This window comes from Camelus bactrianus, chromosome 8, assembly GCF_048773025.1.
Source record: "Camelus bactrianus isolate YW-2024 breed Bactrian camel chromosome 8, ASM4877302v1, whole genome shotgun sequence".
Lineage (NCBI taxonomy): Eukaryota > Metazoa > Chordata > Mammalia > Artiodactyla > Camelidae > Camelus > Camelus bactrianus.
This window is the reverse complement of record NC_133546.1, coordinates 52,896,258-52,914,388: the sequence shown is the minus strand read 5'-3', so window position 1 is coordinate 52,914,388 and position 18,131 is coordinate 52,896,258. Positions and strand designations below refer to the sequence as shown.

The 18,131-nt window shown below is 36.7% G+C and overlaps 1 long non-coding RNA gene across 1 annotated transcript in view; it reads left to right on the top strand.

Annotated features, from left to right (window-relative positions):
* The window catches only part of LOC105063771 (uncharacterized), an 864,622-nt gene extending 849,747 nt beyond the window's left edge, over positions 1-14,875 (top strand). The window contains exon 10 of the long non-coding RNA XR_006722441.2: positions 7,791-14,875. This is a non-coding gene — a long non-coding RNA (uncharacterized LOC105063771). The remainder of the gene's footprint in view (positions 1-7,790) is intronic.
* Positions 14,876-18,131: the final 3,256 nt, after the last annotated feature.

The window sequence follows — 18,131 nt, the reverse complement described above, 5'->3', positions numbered from 1 at the left end:
TCTTGTTTTATTGTATTTATGATTTTAATATTCATACCATTTGGCACTTTATCTTTGTATACTTTCTGCCAGTGCTTGTTGCGCTTCCTGGCTGATTAGTGCCGGGGTCAGTGTGAAGTGAATGCAGATGTCTCAATAATGATCGGCAGGAGCGGTGGGCTGATTTCAGTGTTTGAAGGTCTCCTATAAAGTCGTCCTTTGTGCGATCGTGAGGGTGATTTTTTTCAGTTCTTTTTTTTTTTTTTCCACCCCCTGTCTCAACATGAGTAGCTCAGTTGGTAAGAGTTATCTAAGAGGAAACTGTTTTTCACTCTGAAGGGGTTCAAGGGACTTCATTTGGGGGGTATAATGAGTGTTTCTAAAATGACGACACACAGGCACATGTGACCTGTCTTAGGGGAAAACATTGGTTTTATGCAAACAGCAACATCTCACTGAAAATTCAGGCTCTTTATCTGAGGCTAAAGCAGGGCAAAGCAAAGCTCTTGTGCTTGTAACTTCCAGACGATCGGATAAACTACTCTTTGTTCACAGCGAAGGGCAGTTGAGCCAAAGATTATTTCCAAGTTTTTGTCAATCACTTTGCCCTGTAAAAGGTGCACACATGGCTGATTGCTTACACACTCAAAATCAGCCAAAAGGTGCAGTCAGAATGAGTCGGCAACTGTTCAGCTGCCTCATACGTAGAGAGAGCTTTAAATGGGCCTTTGAGAAGCGAAGAGGGGAATCATTTAGTGCCTGTGCATGGGACTTTTGTGAACCCTAGTGACACTTTTTTAAATCTTTCAAATGAGTCAGTGGCAAGAATTGTATTTAGGATTTTATCTCAATCCTAGGTCCATAATTTTGCTGCTGGTTATGTTGAAAATAGTAGTAAATAAAACGTATGGGCTGTATTTTGTTTCATTGACAGATAAATGCGTATTTTCCAGCCAATCCTCTGCTTAGTAAAGTAACTTAAATAATGGAAGAAGTAATGAATGAATGAATAAATTTGAAATAAAACACACATCTGATGGCCTATGACATGCTGAGTGCTCTAGCCTGCCTTATCATTTCTCTAAACACAGAAATGAAAATTATTATTTGAAAACGTGGGCATAACTCTTTAGGGACTGATATATTTTCATGATCATATTTTTGAAAAGAAAGATTGACTTTTAATATCAGGTCACAATGTGTGCTTTCTAAATAGGAGATCTTGAGAAGGTTTCATATTTAAAATAGACTTTTTTGACTTCGGCCTCATTGGCCTTAGGGGCCAGATAATTCTTTGCTGTGAGAGGCTATCTGTACACTGTAGGGTCTTCAGTAGCATCCTTGCAGCCACTCACTAGAATTCTCTAGCACCTCCCCTCTTAGCTGTGACACTCAAAAATGTACAGATGTAACCAAATGTCGCCTAAGGGTCAAAATCACCCCCTCATTTGAAAACTATTGCTTTGAAGCCTTTGCTGACAGTGAGTAAGACATACTTACAGCAAAGATGGTGCACAGGAAAATAGTAACGGACAATTTCCAAAGCCACTCCCTGATCACATATGCTGTAATTTGGAAACTGGGAAGTATTGGATGATTTTCAACTCAATTTTCTGAGACTAATCAACATTATCATGCAAAGTATTTTAAAGTTTTCCCAGGGATGGAAAAGACATAAGAAGCTGTGATGTTTTAACTTGAAGAAAATTGGTAAATTTACTGGAATATAACAATACTGAAAGGGCAATAACAACAATGTTGATAATAGCAGCATCCTTTGATGAAACACAGTGCTGGGCAGCCCTACATCCTCTACTCATTGAGGTTATTTTTACCATAAACAGTGTCTTGAGGTAATAAGCCAGGATTACTCTGCTTAATCTCTGTTTACTCCCTGCTCCAGTACTGGCTTGAAGACTGGAGGCTGTGGAACAAATGGATTGGCACCGTCGTTCAAGGCCATCTATATCTGGGCTCTTAGATCAACACCAGGTGTTTAGATGAAAACAATAACTTAAGTGTTTCCATTTGGAAGGTGTGAAGATCAAGTTATTGAACCTGAGATTCTGAAAGTAAAGGGATTATTAAAAAAATAAGAACTTCCTGTATGTGATTTAACAGTTAGTATACACATGTTTATCACTTACCGCAGGAGGCCCAGTGTGGAGAGGAATTCCACTTTCCTGATATTGGGTCAAATTTTTCCCTGTGGGAAGAGATCCAATGGTGTATCTGGTGCTGGCCTCACATGGTTGTCTTCTCCATGGCCCATACGTAGTCTCTGCAGAACTGAGAGCTCCTTCAGCTGCCTTTATTTTGTAATCAGAGTGTAGGTTCTCGTCTCATCACAGAAAGAATTCAGAAATGAGACACAGAGGCCAAGAAAGCAAAGAAAGGATTTATTAAGCAATAGACAGTACACTGTCAAGGGGAGAGCGGGTGGACCCAGGTGGGTAGCTGCCCCGATTTTCTATGGCAGGCTGGTTACATGGGGTGTAAAAACGAATGGGCAGAATATTCATGGGGGAAGGAGAGAAGCTTGGAGTCATCTTTCCTGATTCTCATCCCAGCTGTACCTTCCTATGGGGAAGAGGGATTTTTTTTGTCCTTTTTCAGTCTTTCAGATCAGGAATTTGGATAAGGGCATAATGAGTAAAAGGTAACGTTCTGATGCTGAAGATTTCTGCCTTGTCCCACCTTTCTTCATGTGTCTCCAGGATGCTTGTCATCCAAAATCTACAGTTTTTTTTTTATCAGTCTGGAGGTTCCTGCTTTTCTTGGTCTGCCAAAGGATCCCAGTTATTCACAAGACGTATGGTTTTTTGCCATTTGACCCCCTTTCTCTGCTTATTTCTAGCTCTCTGACTGCTCTAACAATTTTACTTATTCTGGTTTAAGAAAGATTAACAGCAGTACATTTTCCTCCTTAACTTCTTCGTAGCTGCAGCTGGGATTTATCTTTCATCTAGCTGAGTATTCTTAAAATTCTTTAGCTTTTTCTATGCTGTATGTTTCTCTCCTAGATTTTATGATTGCTAAATTAGGGTCACCATTACCCACTTATTTTGCTTCTCTATCTCCTTCTCAAGACTTGACTTCCCTTTGAGCCTCTGCTCCAAAAGATAAGTTCCTTGTCCCTTAAGAGTTTGAGTCAATGATTGCAAAGCAGAGAACTTCAGGCGTTTCCAAAGTCATTTTTCCCTTTGATGATTCTAACCATGTGAGACAGCCATTGGCCATTCTGTTCTTCGAGTCCCTGTTTGTCACACATGGGTTTTCTCCATGTGGTCTTCTCCTTTGACCATGAGATATGAGATCTCTTAAGACCTCTTATCTTTATGCTCTATGCCTCACAATTTTGTTTGGGAACGAAAAAGCTTCTGAATCGAGTACTTTAGCAATGTTAACACCCAAGAAGTAAAGGAAATGAGTCCTCAGGGATGGGGCACCTATTCTTTTTCCTCTTTTGAAAAGTTACCTCTTTTCCTTCAATTGCAGGACAAAAAATAAAATAAAATAATAAATAAAGGAATTTCTAATCAGGAGCTGCAAATTTCTCCAAACATTTGTAATTCTTTTTTATGTGTTTAAAATTTGTAACCACTTGTGTCATATTGCGTGTTACTTTAGTAGAAAATATTTCTCCTGTTCAAGAATATTAATGGAAGTGTATCTAAATTGCCTAAATTGAAAGCTAACATGTTTTTCCTACATACAAGAGAGGTGGAAAATCTATTCCCAAACTTCCATGAAGAAGGCTTTGCTGACATTTCCTCCAGAAGCCAGTTTCATAATTATATGCCAGTTATTTTGATGAGGAATTTCATTATTTCTCCATAGGAGAGACTGTATATCAACATGTGAGTACAGATGATACACTTCAAAGATGCACAAATAAACGTGAGCACCAGTATTTTAAGGCGTCTGTTATTCTTTTCTAATTAAATTCAGAGTAAAAACTAAATGACATGAAATTACACACATAGTAGCAGAACTCTAAAAAAAATTTTTTTTTGAAAGAAAAAATGCTCACAGAGTCAGCCATCGCATTAAAATTCTTTTTGGCTGGGTTAGCTGAAAGACCATGAAAAAAATCCACCTGCCATTCAGTTTAATTTCTTGTGTTTAGAGCTCTACAGCATTCTGTGTAAAACTAATCAATAAAAAGGATTTATGAGACCTTGAAATAGAACAGTCGAAAGGAGGAAATTATAGTCAGTTTTAGTTATTAAAGATTTTCACCACTAAATTTAGTATAAGGGAAACGTTATACATCTTTTTTAGCTGAAACAGGGCATTTATCAAACTCATGGATTGGGGAGACAATTGTGCTTAGACCAACTGTAATGTGTCTTTATTTGTTACTCACCATTTATTGTTGGCTGTGGTGAGGTAGACCCAAACAGAAGGGACAGAGGATTGGAAAAACTATGCTAAAAGGAAAAAATAAAAGGCAAGAAGACAGTGAGCCATGACCTAGACATGAGAGGAAAAAATGTATTTGCGAATTCAGATCCAGTCATACTAAATAGCTTTGTTTGACAATATTTATAAAAGAGCGAGGGCAGTGAAAGATGGAAACAGGGAGCGAGGAAGGGACGAGGGGAAGCGGGCAAACTCACCACCACGTCACATGGCTGTTCACTCTATGGGATCAAACTCTAGCTCTGATCATACTTGGAGACCAAGTCATTACTGATTTTCATTTATTTGTATCATCATATTTGCAGGACCGGGAGCATTTCTGGAAATAGTTATACATGGACTATGCAACATTGTTGCTTGGTGTTGAGTTCTGAGAGACCGCCTCAAGGTGCTAGGGTGCTGTGTATATGATCTTGAGACTTTTACTTAAATACATTTCTTAGCAGAGTAATTTGAGAAAACTCAGGAATTTAGCTTTTGTTTGATGAAATTCAGATGACAGATGGAAAACTGCAATATTTTGAAAAGACGAAGTGCAGTGATGCACAGAACAGACGATTGCCACAATAATAATGGCATTTAGCATTAACACTGAGTTCTTCATCTGCAAAGTACCTTCTAATCAACTAATTAAGCCCCATAACACTCCTGAAATACAGGTAAGTATCATCACTGCCATTCTACAGATGGAGAAAATGAGGCATGGGGTTAAGCATCGTCGCCTGAGGCGACTGGAAATAAGCACCACCACCTGGATAAGGTCTTGGGACTCAGTCTTTCCTGGGTAAAGAATCAGGGACTAGCATTCTTTCAACCAAAACAATGAGGCTTTTAATGCTAAGTATTTTTCCTTTTGAAAAGAAGATTAACCTGTCGTTCAGTTAACACTGATTTTCTTATAAATTGAAATGATCTTTGCCTTCAGAAAACAGCAACAACCTGTTCCTTTATTTGCCTCATTCATTCTTTGTTTGCATTATTCATTCTTCTCACTGTCTCTACAATTACCCCAAAAGAATGCCTTTTCTGAACGACTAGATGACGAGGGCCTTTACCTGGTGGCAAAGCATTGAGACTCAGGTTTTGTTTTACGTTCAAGTTGCAAATCATATATTCATTTTAAAATAAGATGACTTCTCATTTCTGATGAGAATACTTGTTGGCAATTTCAAAATCCTCTACTATGTGAGGGAAAAAAATAAGCAGATTTTATTCTTTCCTACTAGTTAACTCTCTTGATAATTCTCCTGAATGCCCCAAATTATTATTCAAGATATAGAATGTCACCAAAGAAACAATTTTCAGCATGAAAACAATCTAAACCGCTTATTTTTGGTCCTACTCCTGCTTCCCTTCAGAAGTCACTCAGGTTTTAATGAATGTTCTGCCGAGTTGGAAATACATTGTGGGAAAGAGCAGAAATTTCAGGATAAGTTTCCTTTTCTTTCTCTTCAGAAGATCAATAAAGTCAATGACTATGTTTTTATACATACTTATTTGTAAATTCTCAGTCCCTAGGATCTTACAGACCAACTGAGAGAACAGGATTTGAACCAAGGATGAGCAAGTCCTTGGGATGTAAATGACTAATTAAGTCTTGTTCTATCTAATAAATACGTTGCAGTCATATAGAAAGGAACCGAGATGACTTTTGTCTGCTTGCATACTGAAAACAGGGTGTCCTTACCAAACTGCTTATGATTTGTAGATGTGGCCAGCATTTGAAGAATTTGATTCTGAAAAATTATCCATATAAACTAGTTTTTTTTTAAAGTTCCCAACAATAAAAATGTTCTAAACTTAGAATGTGATGATAATTGCACAACTTTGTGAATACACGAAAACCATAGAACTGTACACTTTAAATTGTAAAATTTATCCTATGTGAATTATAGCTCAATAAAGCTGTTTAAAAAAAGGTAGGGGTGGGCAGGAAATCCCAAGTCAATCCCATCTCTTTCCCTTCAGTGCGGGTCTGCTTTAGCTTCTTAGAATGACGCTCGATGGCTGCAGGATATGTTCTCAGAGTATTTTAAAGGATTGTCCTTTTCTTCTCACTTTGTTTCTGTTGACTCTGCAGGAGCCATTTGGGTACCCAGCTGCTGTTCATTCTCCACACTTAGCCCACCCAGTGGAACACCATTGAGAAAAACATTGCTGCAATTCCTGATAAACTGACACGGGTTCCATACCCACTAAGAGTGAAACTATCTCCTAGTCAGAGGAAACTACAACTGATGAGAAAGACAGATTAATTTCTCTGCCCTTACTGTTACACAAAAGATTGATGCTGCCATTTTTACAATTTGCTTTTCCCCCTGGAGTTCAGGGTTCCTCCTTGATTCCTTCTGCTTAGTGTCTAAGCTGGCTTATTTGTCTGTAGAAGACTACAATAGCAGGGAGCATGTCTGCAGTGATCTCTAAATCTCACAGGAAAAATATAATGGAGATATTGAATATCAATATCTTGTAATAACCTATCATGGAAAAGAATCTAAAAAAGAATGGATATATATATGTATATACATAACTGAATCACTTTGCTGTACACCTGAAACATTGTAAATCAACTATACTTCAATTTAAAAAATGCAAAAAGAAATAAGTATGAAGTAAAGAATGAGTTTTCAGGTTTCTTCTTCTCAATGAATACTGTAATAATAAAGTTGTACTCCACAGAGTGTTCAATGTAGGTGGTGGTTATTCTGTCTGAGACCACAGGGGCCAGATGTGATGTTGAAGGAGAATGGGGTCATTGATGTGAGGGACCCAAGCGCACAAGCTGATAGGACTGAGGCCCAGGGGCCAGAGCTCTGTTCTTCCTTCATGTAAGCATAGAACACATGCTTTCATATGAGTGTAGGGCCTGGCTGTGTCTGCCTGGAAGTACCACACTCACTTTTTATGAATGCCAACACAATGAACATAATGAAATAGATGATGTTAATAAAACATTATGCAATTCCTCCAGAGAAAAATATCATATTTCATGTTACATAAATATTATAGCAAGAGTCTAAAAAAAGATTTAGCTATCATTTTGAATTCTGTGAATTGCCTTTGGTTGTTCTCTGATCAAGGGCCAGATACTGATTCTCTCCAGTTCTCCAGATATTTTTTGGTAAAGATATTACCAGTTAAATTCAGCTTTATTTTTTTAAATAAGCTTTTTATTCTAGAATTGTTTTAGGTTTACAGAAAAGAAGATTGCACAGAGAATTCTCACATACGTCACACCCAGTTGTTAACACCCCTCAGTTAACACCATGTATTAGTACAATACATTTGTCACGACTAATACATCAACTTTGATGTGTGTTTAACTCCAATCCATACTTTATCCAAATTTCTTTAGTTTTTAACCTAATGTCCTTTTTCTGTTCAAGATCCCGTCCAGGACAACAAACCACAGTTAGCCGTCACATCTCCTTACACTCTACTGGGCTGTACCCGTTCCTCGGACTTTTCCTTGTTTTTCATGATCTTCATAAATTTGAGGACTACTGAGCAGGTATTTCATAGAATGTATATTTTTGTTGCTGGAGTGTTCATATTTTTGCCCATTTCTTAATTGGGTTGTTTGCATTCTTACTGTTAAGTTTTATGGTTTCTTTGTACGTTTTGGATAAAAGTCCTTTATCACACACATGCTTTGCAAATATTTTCTCCCAGTCTGTGCCTATTATCCTAGTTTTTTAAAAAATCATAAATGAATGAATTTTGTTGAATGCTTTTTCTAAATTTAATCATATTGTTATACGTATTTTGCAATCTGTTAATACTATGAGTTGTATCAGTTGATTTATGATTGTTGAACAGGCCTTCCATGCCTAAAATAAACCCACTTAGCTGTGATGTATTGTCCTGTTTATATATTGCTGGATTAGATTAGCTAACATATTGTTAAAGATTTTGCATCTATGTTAATTTAAGATATTGGTCTGTAATTTTCTTGGCTTGTAATGCCTTTAGGTATTTTTGTTATCAAGGTGATGCTGGCCTCCTAAAATGAGTTAGGAAGCATTCTCTCTGCTTCTATTTTCTGTAAGAGATTGTGGATAATTTGTATTATTTCTGCTTTTAATATTTGGTAGAAATCAACAGTGAAACCATTGTGGACTTGATGTTTTCTTTTTGGAAAAGTTTTAAATTATTAATTCTATTTTTAATAGAATTTATTTAAGTTATCTGTCCGTCTTTAACTGAGTTTTGTTACATTGTCTCTCTTAAGGAATTGGTCCATTTCATCTAAGTTATTGAATATATTGGTATTCAGTTATTTCTACTATTCCTTTATTATCCTTTTGCCTATGAAATCACTTCTGGTATTTGTAAATTGTGTCTTCTCTTTTTTTCTCCGTTAGCCTGACTAAATGCTTATTCATTTTAACTGACTTTTTTCAGAACTAAATTTTGGTTATGTCAAATTTCTCCTATTTAAAGTTTGTTATACTTCTTCCCTAGTTTTTATCATTTACTTTCTTCTGCTAGCTTTTGTTTAATTTGCTTTTCTTGCTCCAGTTTTCTAGATGAAGTTTAAGTTATTGATACTGATTTTATATGTTTCTTTTTTTTCCCTCACGTATCAGTTTAATGGTATATATTTCTCTCCAAGCACTGCTTTTGTTGCATCTCACACATCTGTTAAGTTATATTTTCATTTTCACTTAGATCAAAATATTTAAAATTTTTTTCTTGAGGCTTCTTCTTTGACCCTTGCATTATTAAGAAGTGTGGATTTAATTTTGAAAGAATTGGGAATTTTCCGACTATCTCTGTTATCCATTACTAGTACAATTCCACTGTGGTGTGAGAATATACTTTGCACAATTTATAATTTATAAATTTGTTAAGTTGTGATTTATGACTTAGAATGTGATCTATTTTGGTGAATGTTCCATGTGAGCTTGGAGTATTCTATAAATGTGAATTAGATCAAGTTGATTGATAGTGCTGTTCATGTTATTTATAACCTCACTGATTTTCCACCTGCCTGACTTATCAATTATTGACAGAGGAGTGGTGACGTTTTCCACTATTACAGTAGATTTGTTTATTTCTCCCTTCAATTCTGTCATTTTTTTTTCCCTCAGCCATTCTGATGCTCTGTTGTCTGGTACGTACACATTTATAGTTGTTGGGTCCTCTTTATCATTATGCAATTCTCCTCTTTGCCTCTGATAATCTTCACTGTTATTCATTGTTCTGAAGTCTGCTTTATCTGAAATACCTTTTTCAGCTTAAAAAAATTATTTGTATTAGTATCTTTCACCAGCTTTGTGCTTTTAACCACCTGAGTCTATTTTTAAGGTGGTTTTCTCATAGATGACATATATTTGGTTATTTTCTAAAACCCACTCTGACAATCTATATGCTTTAATTGGTGTGTTTAGACCACTCACATTTAAAGTGATACTTTCATGTAAGTAGATCATCTACTATATTTATGACTTTCTATTTGTTGCATTTCCTCTTTGTTGCTTTTTCCCCCCTTTTTCTTTTTTCTTTGGTTTTAATTGAGCAGTTTATATTATTTTATCTCCCCTCTGAATGTCATTTATACTTCCCTTTAAAAAGTTTAGTGGTTGCACTATAGTTTGCAATATATGGTTTTAAGTAATCCAAGTTCACTTTCATATAACACAGTGCTGCTTCACATACAGTTCAGTCACACACAGAACATCAAGTATTTCCAATTCCTCTCCCATCCCTTGTGACGTGGCTGTCATTAATCTTACTTACCCATATGCTGCAGTTACCAAATACATGGTTACTATTATTGCTTTTAAATGGGTATTTTAGATAAATTAAAAATGAGAAAAATAAAAGATTTTATTTTACTTTTACTGATTCTTTCTCTAATGTTCTGTCTTTATTTTTGTTTTTTGAAGATCCTTTTTTTTTTTTTTAACCACTGGTATTTTTCTTCTTCCCGAAGACCTTCTTATAACTTTTGTTTTTGGCAAGGTAGGTTTGCTAACAACAAATTCCCTCAGTGTTTATTTGATAAGTCTTTATTTTTCCTTTCCTTTTGAAGAATAATTTTGTTGGATACATAATCATAGGTTGGTGGTTTTTGTTTAAACATTTTAAAGATCTCTCTCCACTCTCTTCTTGCTTGCATGTTTTCTGATGAGAAGCCTATCTTCATTCTTATTTCTGTTCCTCTACAGGTAAGGTTTTTTCCCCCTTGTTTGCTGACTCTGTATATGCATCTTTATTTTACTTTTTTTGGGGGGTGTGGGGTGGGGGGTATCCTACTTGGTGTTCTCTGAATGTCTTAGATCTCTGGTTTGGTGCCTGTCACTGGTCTTGGAACTTTTTCAGCCATCATTACTTCAGGTACTCAGTTCTCTATTTCTTTTCATCTGATGTTTCAATGATGTTTGTATTATAACTTTGAACATTGTCCTACAGTTGTTGAATGATAGTTTTTTTGTTTGTTTGTTTTTGTCTTTGTTTTTAAATTCTTATTTTTCTCCTTGCATTTCAGTTTGGGAAGTTTCAGTTGACCTGTCTTCAAGTTCATTTATTCTTTTCTTAGCTGTGTGGAGTCTATTGATGAATCTGTTGAAGGTACATTTAATTTCTGCTACTGTGTTTTTTATGTCTAGTATTTCTTTAAAAATTTTTTCTTAAGGTTTCCACTTCTCTGGTACCATTATCCATCTACTCCTGAATCTTGTCTACTTTTTCCATTAGAATCCTTATATTAATCATAGTTATTTTAAATTCCCTGTCTGATAATCCCACTGTTTACATCATTTTTAGATCAAGCTTTGATGCTTATTTTGTCTCTTCAGAATGTGTTTTTTTTTCTTACCTTTTGACATAACTTATAATTATTTGTTGAATCCAAGCATGTAGTATTAGATAATAAGAACTGAGGGAAATACACCTTTAGCATGAGGATTTATGTTAATTTAGCAAGGAGCTGGTCTGTGTTTAATATTTATTAAAGCTATAGATATCAGAGGTTTCAAATGCCTCTAGTGTCCTTGCTTTTGTCTTTTTTTTTTTTGGCTTTTGGTTTTTGGACTTTCCCATGTGTTTTTTAGGAGAAAGTCTTCACCTTGTCACTCCTTCAGCTGCGGCACTAGTTATTAAACTGGAGCAGAGTTGGTGTAAAAGTAGATGGGGCTGGGGAGCATTCTACAGTCCTGATGGTGTCAGAGCCGTGGCCTACACAACGTTCCCATCCCTCTTCCAGTGAGAAAGTATCTCCCCCTTTCCCTCTACTCCTTTCCCTGGCTACAGTGTTCCCCATCTACTTTCTTGAAGCCCTGTCCCTGTTTACTATGTTTTGTTTTGTTTTTCTTTCTTCTCATTTGAGACAGAAAGGCCAGGAGGTGGGGGTAGAGTAGGGGGTTATTACCATCCCCCACCCCGCCCCAGGTTGGGATAAAGTTTCAGAATTGTGCTTTGGCCACGTACTGTGAGAAGCTGCAGGTGTTCCTGGTGGGAAAGTCTAGGAAAGTGTGGGGCTCCCATAACTGGACTCGCAGGAGCTTCTCACACCCCAGTCCACATTCAGCTTCAGCAACTTGTGAAAATTTCCTTTAAAAGTTCTGACCAGTTTCTGGCTCCAGCTGCTCCTCTCTAAGCAAGCAAATCTCAATTCAGAATCTCTCTAGATGCACTTATCTGTCCAGATTTTGATGCAGTGATTTGCCCCAGTACCTCAGTCCTCTGATGGGGTCCAATAAAAGTTTCTGACTTTCAGTTTGTCTAACTTTTTTGGTGTTGTAAGGATGACAGCAGCAACTTTTCCTTACATGTTGGAACTGAAGTCAGAAGCATCCCTCAACTCTATTTCTAATTATAAAAGTATAGTTTGTCTAAGAAAAAAAAATCCATAATTTGCTCACTAATTATGGAGGCAGGCAATCCTTTGCCACTTCCTCCCAGCCTTTTGGGAATTGTTTGCTGATATCACACATCACACATACACAGAGCTCCCAGGTTATGCCCAGAGGACCATTTCTCAGCTAGACTTTGACTCTCCGAGCACTTTTGGTTATGGTTATAGTTGTGGTTGTGGTTAAAAAGGACATCTGGCCTCTGACCATGTAAGGTTCTTTACTTTCGTTGCTATAACGTCTAAAATACAGATGTTTGGAAAGAGTCTAAATATTAAATATGTTTCTCCAGTTTTTATTTAGATATTTGACCTTAACCTTTCTCTTGGTCCTCATAGTTTTCTTCTATATAATATTAAATATAGGTCATAATATATTTTTCTACAAGGAACAAATAAACATTCATGTATGAATGAATAAATATGTTAGCTACTATTATACCAGTAGCTCCACTTTGCTATTTTTACATAAAAACTTGAATGCTGATATTGCTATAAATAGCAGCTACAAATGAATTTTGGGTGCATTGCTGGCAGGTTTCTGGTATACAAATGAACATGACTTGCAAATAGCAATTTTACAGTTTCTACATATGGAAATTCAGTTCTGTGTATAATATTCTGCTTCAAGGTTTAGAACAAGTATGCAGAGCAATGTTCATTCACACAACTTTGAAAAATGTGTTTGCTTAGCTATTTCAGATTCTCCTAAGAAAGAGTTCCAATTGCATCAAGTGTTACTGTGTGCTGAGTTTAAGGTTGCTCTTCTCAGAGAGATCAGGGTGAGTTTGGATCCAGTTCAATTCTATGTGGGCTTTTCTGGTGGTCCCTCATCACAGAGTTCAAAGTGGACATGTCTCTAACATGTGATTTCAAGTGCCATCACTTTGAATCATTGCTAGAAAGAAACTGCCCAGCCTCACACCACGTTTCTAAGTCCCCATTAGTTCTGAATGGTGCCATTGACCAGTACCTGACAATGAAATGTGAGCAAAAATGATGTCAGCCCCTTCTGAACCAAGAAGATTTTCTGTCTCCACATTTCTTTCCTTTCCCACCACTCGGGTACTGAGGACTTGAAGCACTGCTAGATAGCTGTGTCAAAAGATGGTAGAAACATCGTTCCCTGAACACAACAAATGGAGAAGAGCTTCCCACCAACTAGAAGCACTATATCCCTCTTTTATATGAATGTCAATAAACATCATTGTTCTGAGCCTCTGAAAATTTGAAATTTATATGCTAGAAGCTAGTACTAGAAATTATTACTAGAAGTGATAGGCTGCTTTAGCAGATGCTGGCAGTATCTTACCTGTATTGCATTGGAACAAAGCATTTTTTTCTTAATAAATAATTGACATACATCATCATATAAGTTTAAGGTGAACAGCATAATAGTTTGACTTAAATTTATTGTGAAATTAATACCTCAGTAAGTTTAGTTAGCATCCATCATCTCATTCAGATACAATAAAAAGAAAAAAAGAAAAAAACTGTTTTTTTACTTGTGATGTGAATTCTTAGGATTTATTCTCTTAACAGCATTCACGTGTACCATACAGAAGTGTCAACCACAGTCATCATGCGTACATTGCATCCCTAGTACTTATTTATCTTATAACTGGAAATGTGTCCTTTTTGACTGCCTTCCTCCAATTGCCCCTCCTCCCAATCCCTGCCTCTGATAACCACAAATCTGATCTCTTTTTCTATGAGTATTTTTTTAATATTCCACATGTAAGTGAGATCGTACAGTATTTGTCTTTCTGTCTGACTCATTTCACTTAGCATAATGCCCTCAAGGTCCATCTATGGCAACATAGACAGCACAGCAAATGGCAAGATTTCCTTGTTTTCTATGGCTGAGTAATATTCCTTTACACACACACACACACACACACACACACGTGTGTGTGTGTATCTACAGCACATCTTCACCTCAGTGTATCCAACTGCATTCCTCAGCGAATCCTGAAAACCTCTCCTCTTTCTGGGTGCCTATTCTCAGTGAATAACTTGTAGTTCCATCTCCTGCATAGCTCATGAAGTCAGGTACTTTTCTCTAACTCCACGTAACTTAGACCTTAATTTAGTCCAGACTGTTGCCTCTTGCCTAGATTACTGCAAATTCTTCAAACGTGTTCTCCAGTTTTCCACTCTCGCTTTTCCCCAATTTATTGTCTAGGTAGCAGGCGTGGTGAGATTTCTGACTTAAGTCTGACTATATCACTTCCCTGTTAAAAACCTCTCAAAGACTCTTAGAATAAAGCTTAAACTCGTTTATGTGCAGTCCGGCTTTGCTCACCCCTAGCTTCATCCCTTACACTCGCCACTCTGTAATCTACATTCTGACTTCTTTTGATTTCTCAGATACTCAAATTGAAATTAAGAGTTGAAGATTTGCAGATACTAACTACTATATATAAAATAGATAAACAACAAGTTTATACTGTATGGAACAGGGAACTATATTCAATATCTTGTAGTAACTTGTGGTTAAAAAGAGTATGAAAACGAACATATGTATGTTCCTGTATGACTAAGGTATTTGCTGTACACCAGAAATTAACACAACATTGTAAACTGACTATACTGCAATAAAAAATGTTCAAAAAGAAATATAAAAAACAGTCAAATATAGTCTGTTTTTCTTTCTTTCTAGAATACACTCCCTTCCTTGCCTTACCTTCATCAATTTTAACTCCTATCCATTCTTTACATATGGCGTAAGTGCGCCTTGTTCTGAGAAGACTTACCTGACTACCCAACCCTTCCTCCTCCAAGAAAGTTGGATTGTTAGTGTTTTCATATGCCTTATAGTTCACATATTGTAATTATTATATGTGTGGGTCTTTAACATAATAGAATCATATAATAGATATTATAAAACAACTACATTTCTTGCAGTTAACAATATATTATGGACAGGCTTTCCTGTCAGTGGGCACACAATAACCTCACTTTTCTAAGTCTATGTAATCCATTGTAATTATTTACCAAAATTTATTTAACCATTTCCCTATTGATTGACATTCAGTAATCAATACTTCTTGAAATACGGGTTTTCAGTCAGTAGAAAAATAAATGTATAAAAATGTTTCAAACCTAGGATATATGTCAACTTCAAATATACAGTCATGGCTTTACTAACATTTTTGATTTCCCAAAGGGCATATGAAGTTTGAATCTAACACACGTCTGGATTTCAGCCATCTGTAGCTTCCTAAAGGTTGCCTTCAACCTGGAATTAACCTCATGTAGTCCAGACCTAATGATTTTCCACTGATCTACCCTGTGTCTCTGAGAACAGGTCAAACCATTTTCAGGTATGGGGTTGATTTGTGTGGGATGGAACGATGAAAGCAGGCACAGAAATTCATTACTGGGAGGTAAATAGAATGTCTTTCTCATTAGCTACCTACTTCTCTGTTCTTGTATTCAAGGAGCTTATATCTATACGGGATGCTGTCAGATAGGTTCCTAAAATGATAACTCATCCTACAGAAAATTAATGATGTGGCGAAGAGCTCAGTGGCCTGATAAAAGAAGATGGTACTTTAAGTCCAAATATTCAGGAAGGGTCCCACAGTGTAACAGCTTAGAGAAAGATGGTGTTTAGTACAAAGAAGAAAAGGCTAATTTGGCCTCAGTAACTGTCTTCAAACACCTGAAATGTTCTTAGAGTTTGTTAGCTTCAGGCAATCATTTTTTTCCTTGCTGTTATTATCTGTTTGCTTAATCTTAGTGGAACCTCTAAGAAATACACCACTGAATGATATTTGGGTTTGTCAAATTATGATTACAGATCATCACAATGCATTCATTCTAGCATACTTAATTTGTATATTTACCTTGCAAAGGTGCTAAGTTAATGTATACAAGAAATCAGTTTCAAGTGACATCTGATGAAATTACTACTCTATATACTATTTGTTGATCTGCATGTTCAATTTTTAGGCAGAATGAATTCTTTTCACTTTTTTCTTCTTAACTCTGATCAACTGTGAGGCGATTTTCAGAAGAGCTTCATGACTGGTGATACTAGACCGAATTTCAGCAGTTTCCTAATTGACAACCAATAATACAGAAGAGAAAAATCATTTAGGTCAAATAGAGTTTGGAAAATTTTTCTCTAACTTCAAAAGTACCTAAAAACCAAATTGTATGAGCACCATATCTAACCAAATTGTTACTCCCATAGAGAATTGGATTTTACATGACTTTATGAACACTTTGCTTTGAGTTCTGTGACTCACTCAAGTATAGTCACCATGATGTAAGTGTTTATGTTAAATCGTCAAATTTAAACATTTAAATTAGGAAAATTTTCAGATAATGGACAGTCCCCAAAGACTTCATTCTGCAGTACATCAACCTGATTTCTTCAGCATTTCAGTTAGTTCTACTGTAGTTTTCTAGAGCAGTTCCATCTAACTGCCACATAGGAATTTATAGGCTAAAAACATTCTAGATTAAGCATCGTTTTTATGATCAATGGGACACTTCAAACAAGTAGTTGATTAAATGCCCTAGATGTACATAGACTAAGACGCACACTCGTGCAGACCTAGGACAGGCACGGAATAGCTTACGACTTCTGCCAAATATGGAAGCCAATGGCTCTGCTTTGACAGCCAGACCCACAGGTAAGCTGCCAGGCATGCTCCTCAAGGGTTAATTCTCCAGTGAACGCCAGGATGCATTCAGCCTCCAGAGAGAAGTCTGTGCATTTAGCCCGTCTGTAGGCACACTCCAGTCTCCAGAAAGGTGAAAGCAGGCCGAGAGGATGTCACGCACCAGTGTTTGAGCAGGATGGAAGGCAAGACGGGTCTTTTCAAGTGTGTGCTGTAAGCCTGAAGGAAGAATAGCAATGTCCTTGGAGCCGTCCAAGGAGAGGCCAGCCCGGCTGAATAATCAGTGAGCAGAAACCCAAACCCTGCAACTTATCAGGCAACGGACATGAAGGCTAGAGTTGCTGTGATGATGCAAATGAAGGGCAAAATGGTACAAATTTCTGTCTCCCAGAAGGTGTAATTAGAGAGCGAAGGTAGAAAAACAGCTCTCTCTAGAAATGCAGAGCATATGCTTATGCAGACTACCTCAGGCCTGGGTGAACAGTTAAAAGGTATTGACGATCTTCCTTTCTTACCTTCATTTTCTATAAAAGTTTGCCTGCGTTCCAATTGATAATACTAATAACAGATCACAAAATAGGCAGAGCACAATGTTAATGCAGAAGCCAAGCACACAAAGCACTTAGAAAACATCTGAGCCAAAGGAAACCTGCGACAAATATGAGAAACGTATCTATGATAATCAATCTAAAATTATGCACATAAAATTCAGTCTGAATCATGTGAACTATTTGACGTTCTAGCCACAAGAAACTCCAAGTTCTTTCTAAATGCTCTGGTTTGATCATACAGAAATATATTTTCCTTCTCCCTCACTTCTCTTTGAAGGGTATTTATGTTCTATATCATTTCTAAACTGGTATATACAGCACACACATTTTGGGCAGTTGCCATGGTGTTTCTCCTTACCATTTGAAGTTATTCAAGTAGCTTCAGTACAGTGTCCACGTGGTACTTGGCTTTGCAGGGATATCCAAGTGTGAGTATTTCTCTCATGTGCAAAGGCAGAGGACATTTCAGCTGTTTTATGAGTCTGCATTAGCCCATAAAACTCTTAATTTAGCCTAGCGTTGTTGGTGAGATGGTCTTGTCTCCTCTTGATACCGCTTAAGTTGCCTTCAGTTTTCTTCATGTTAGATGATGGTTTTCCTCTTTATTCACTTGGCTAATTAAAATAACAAATCTTCAAGCCGTCTTTTTGGGATGCCTTCTTATCACTCGAAACTAATTAAATT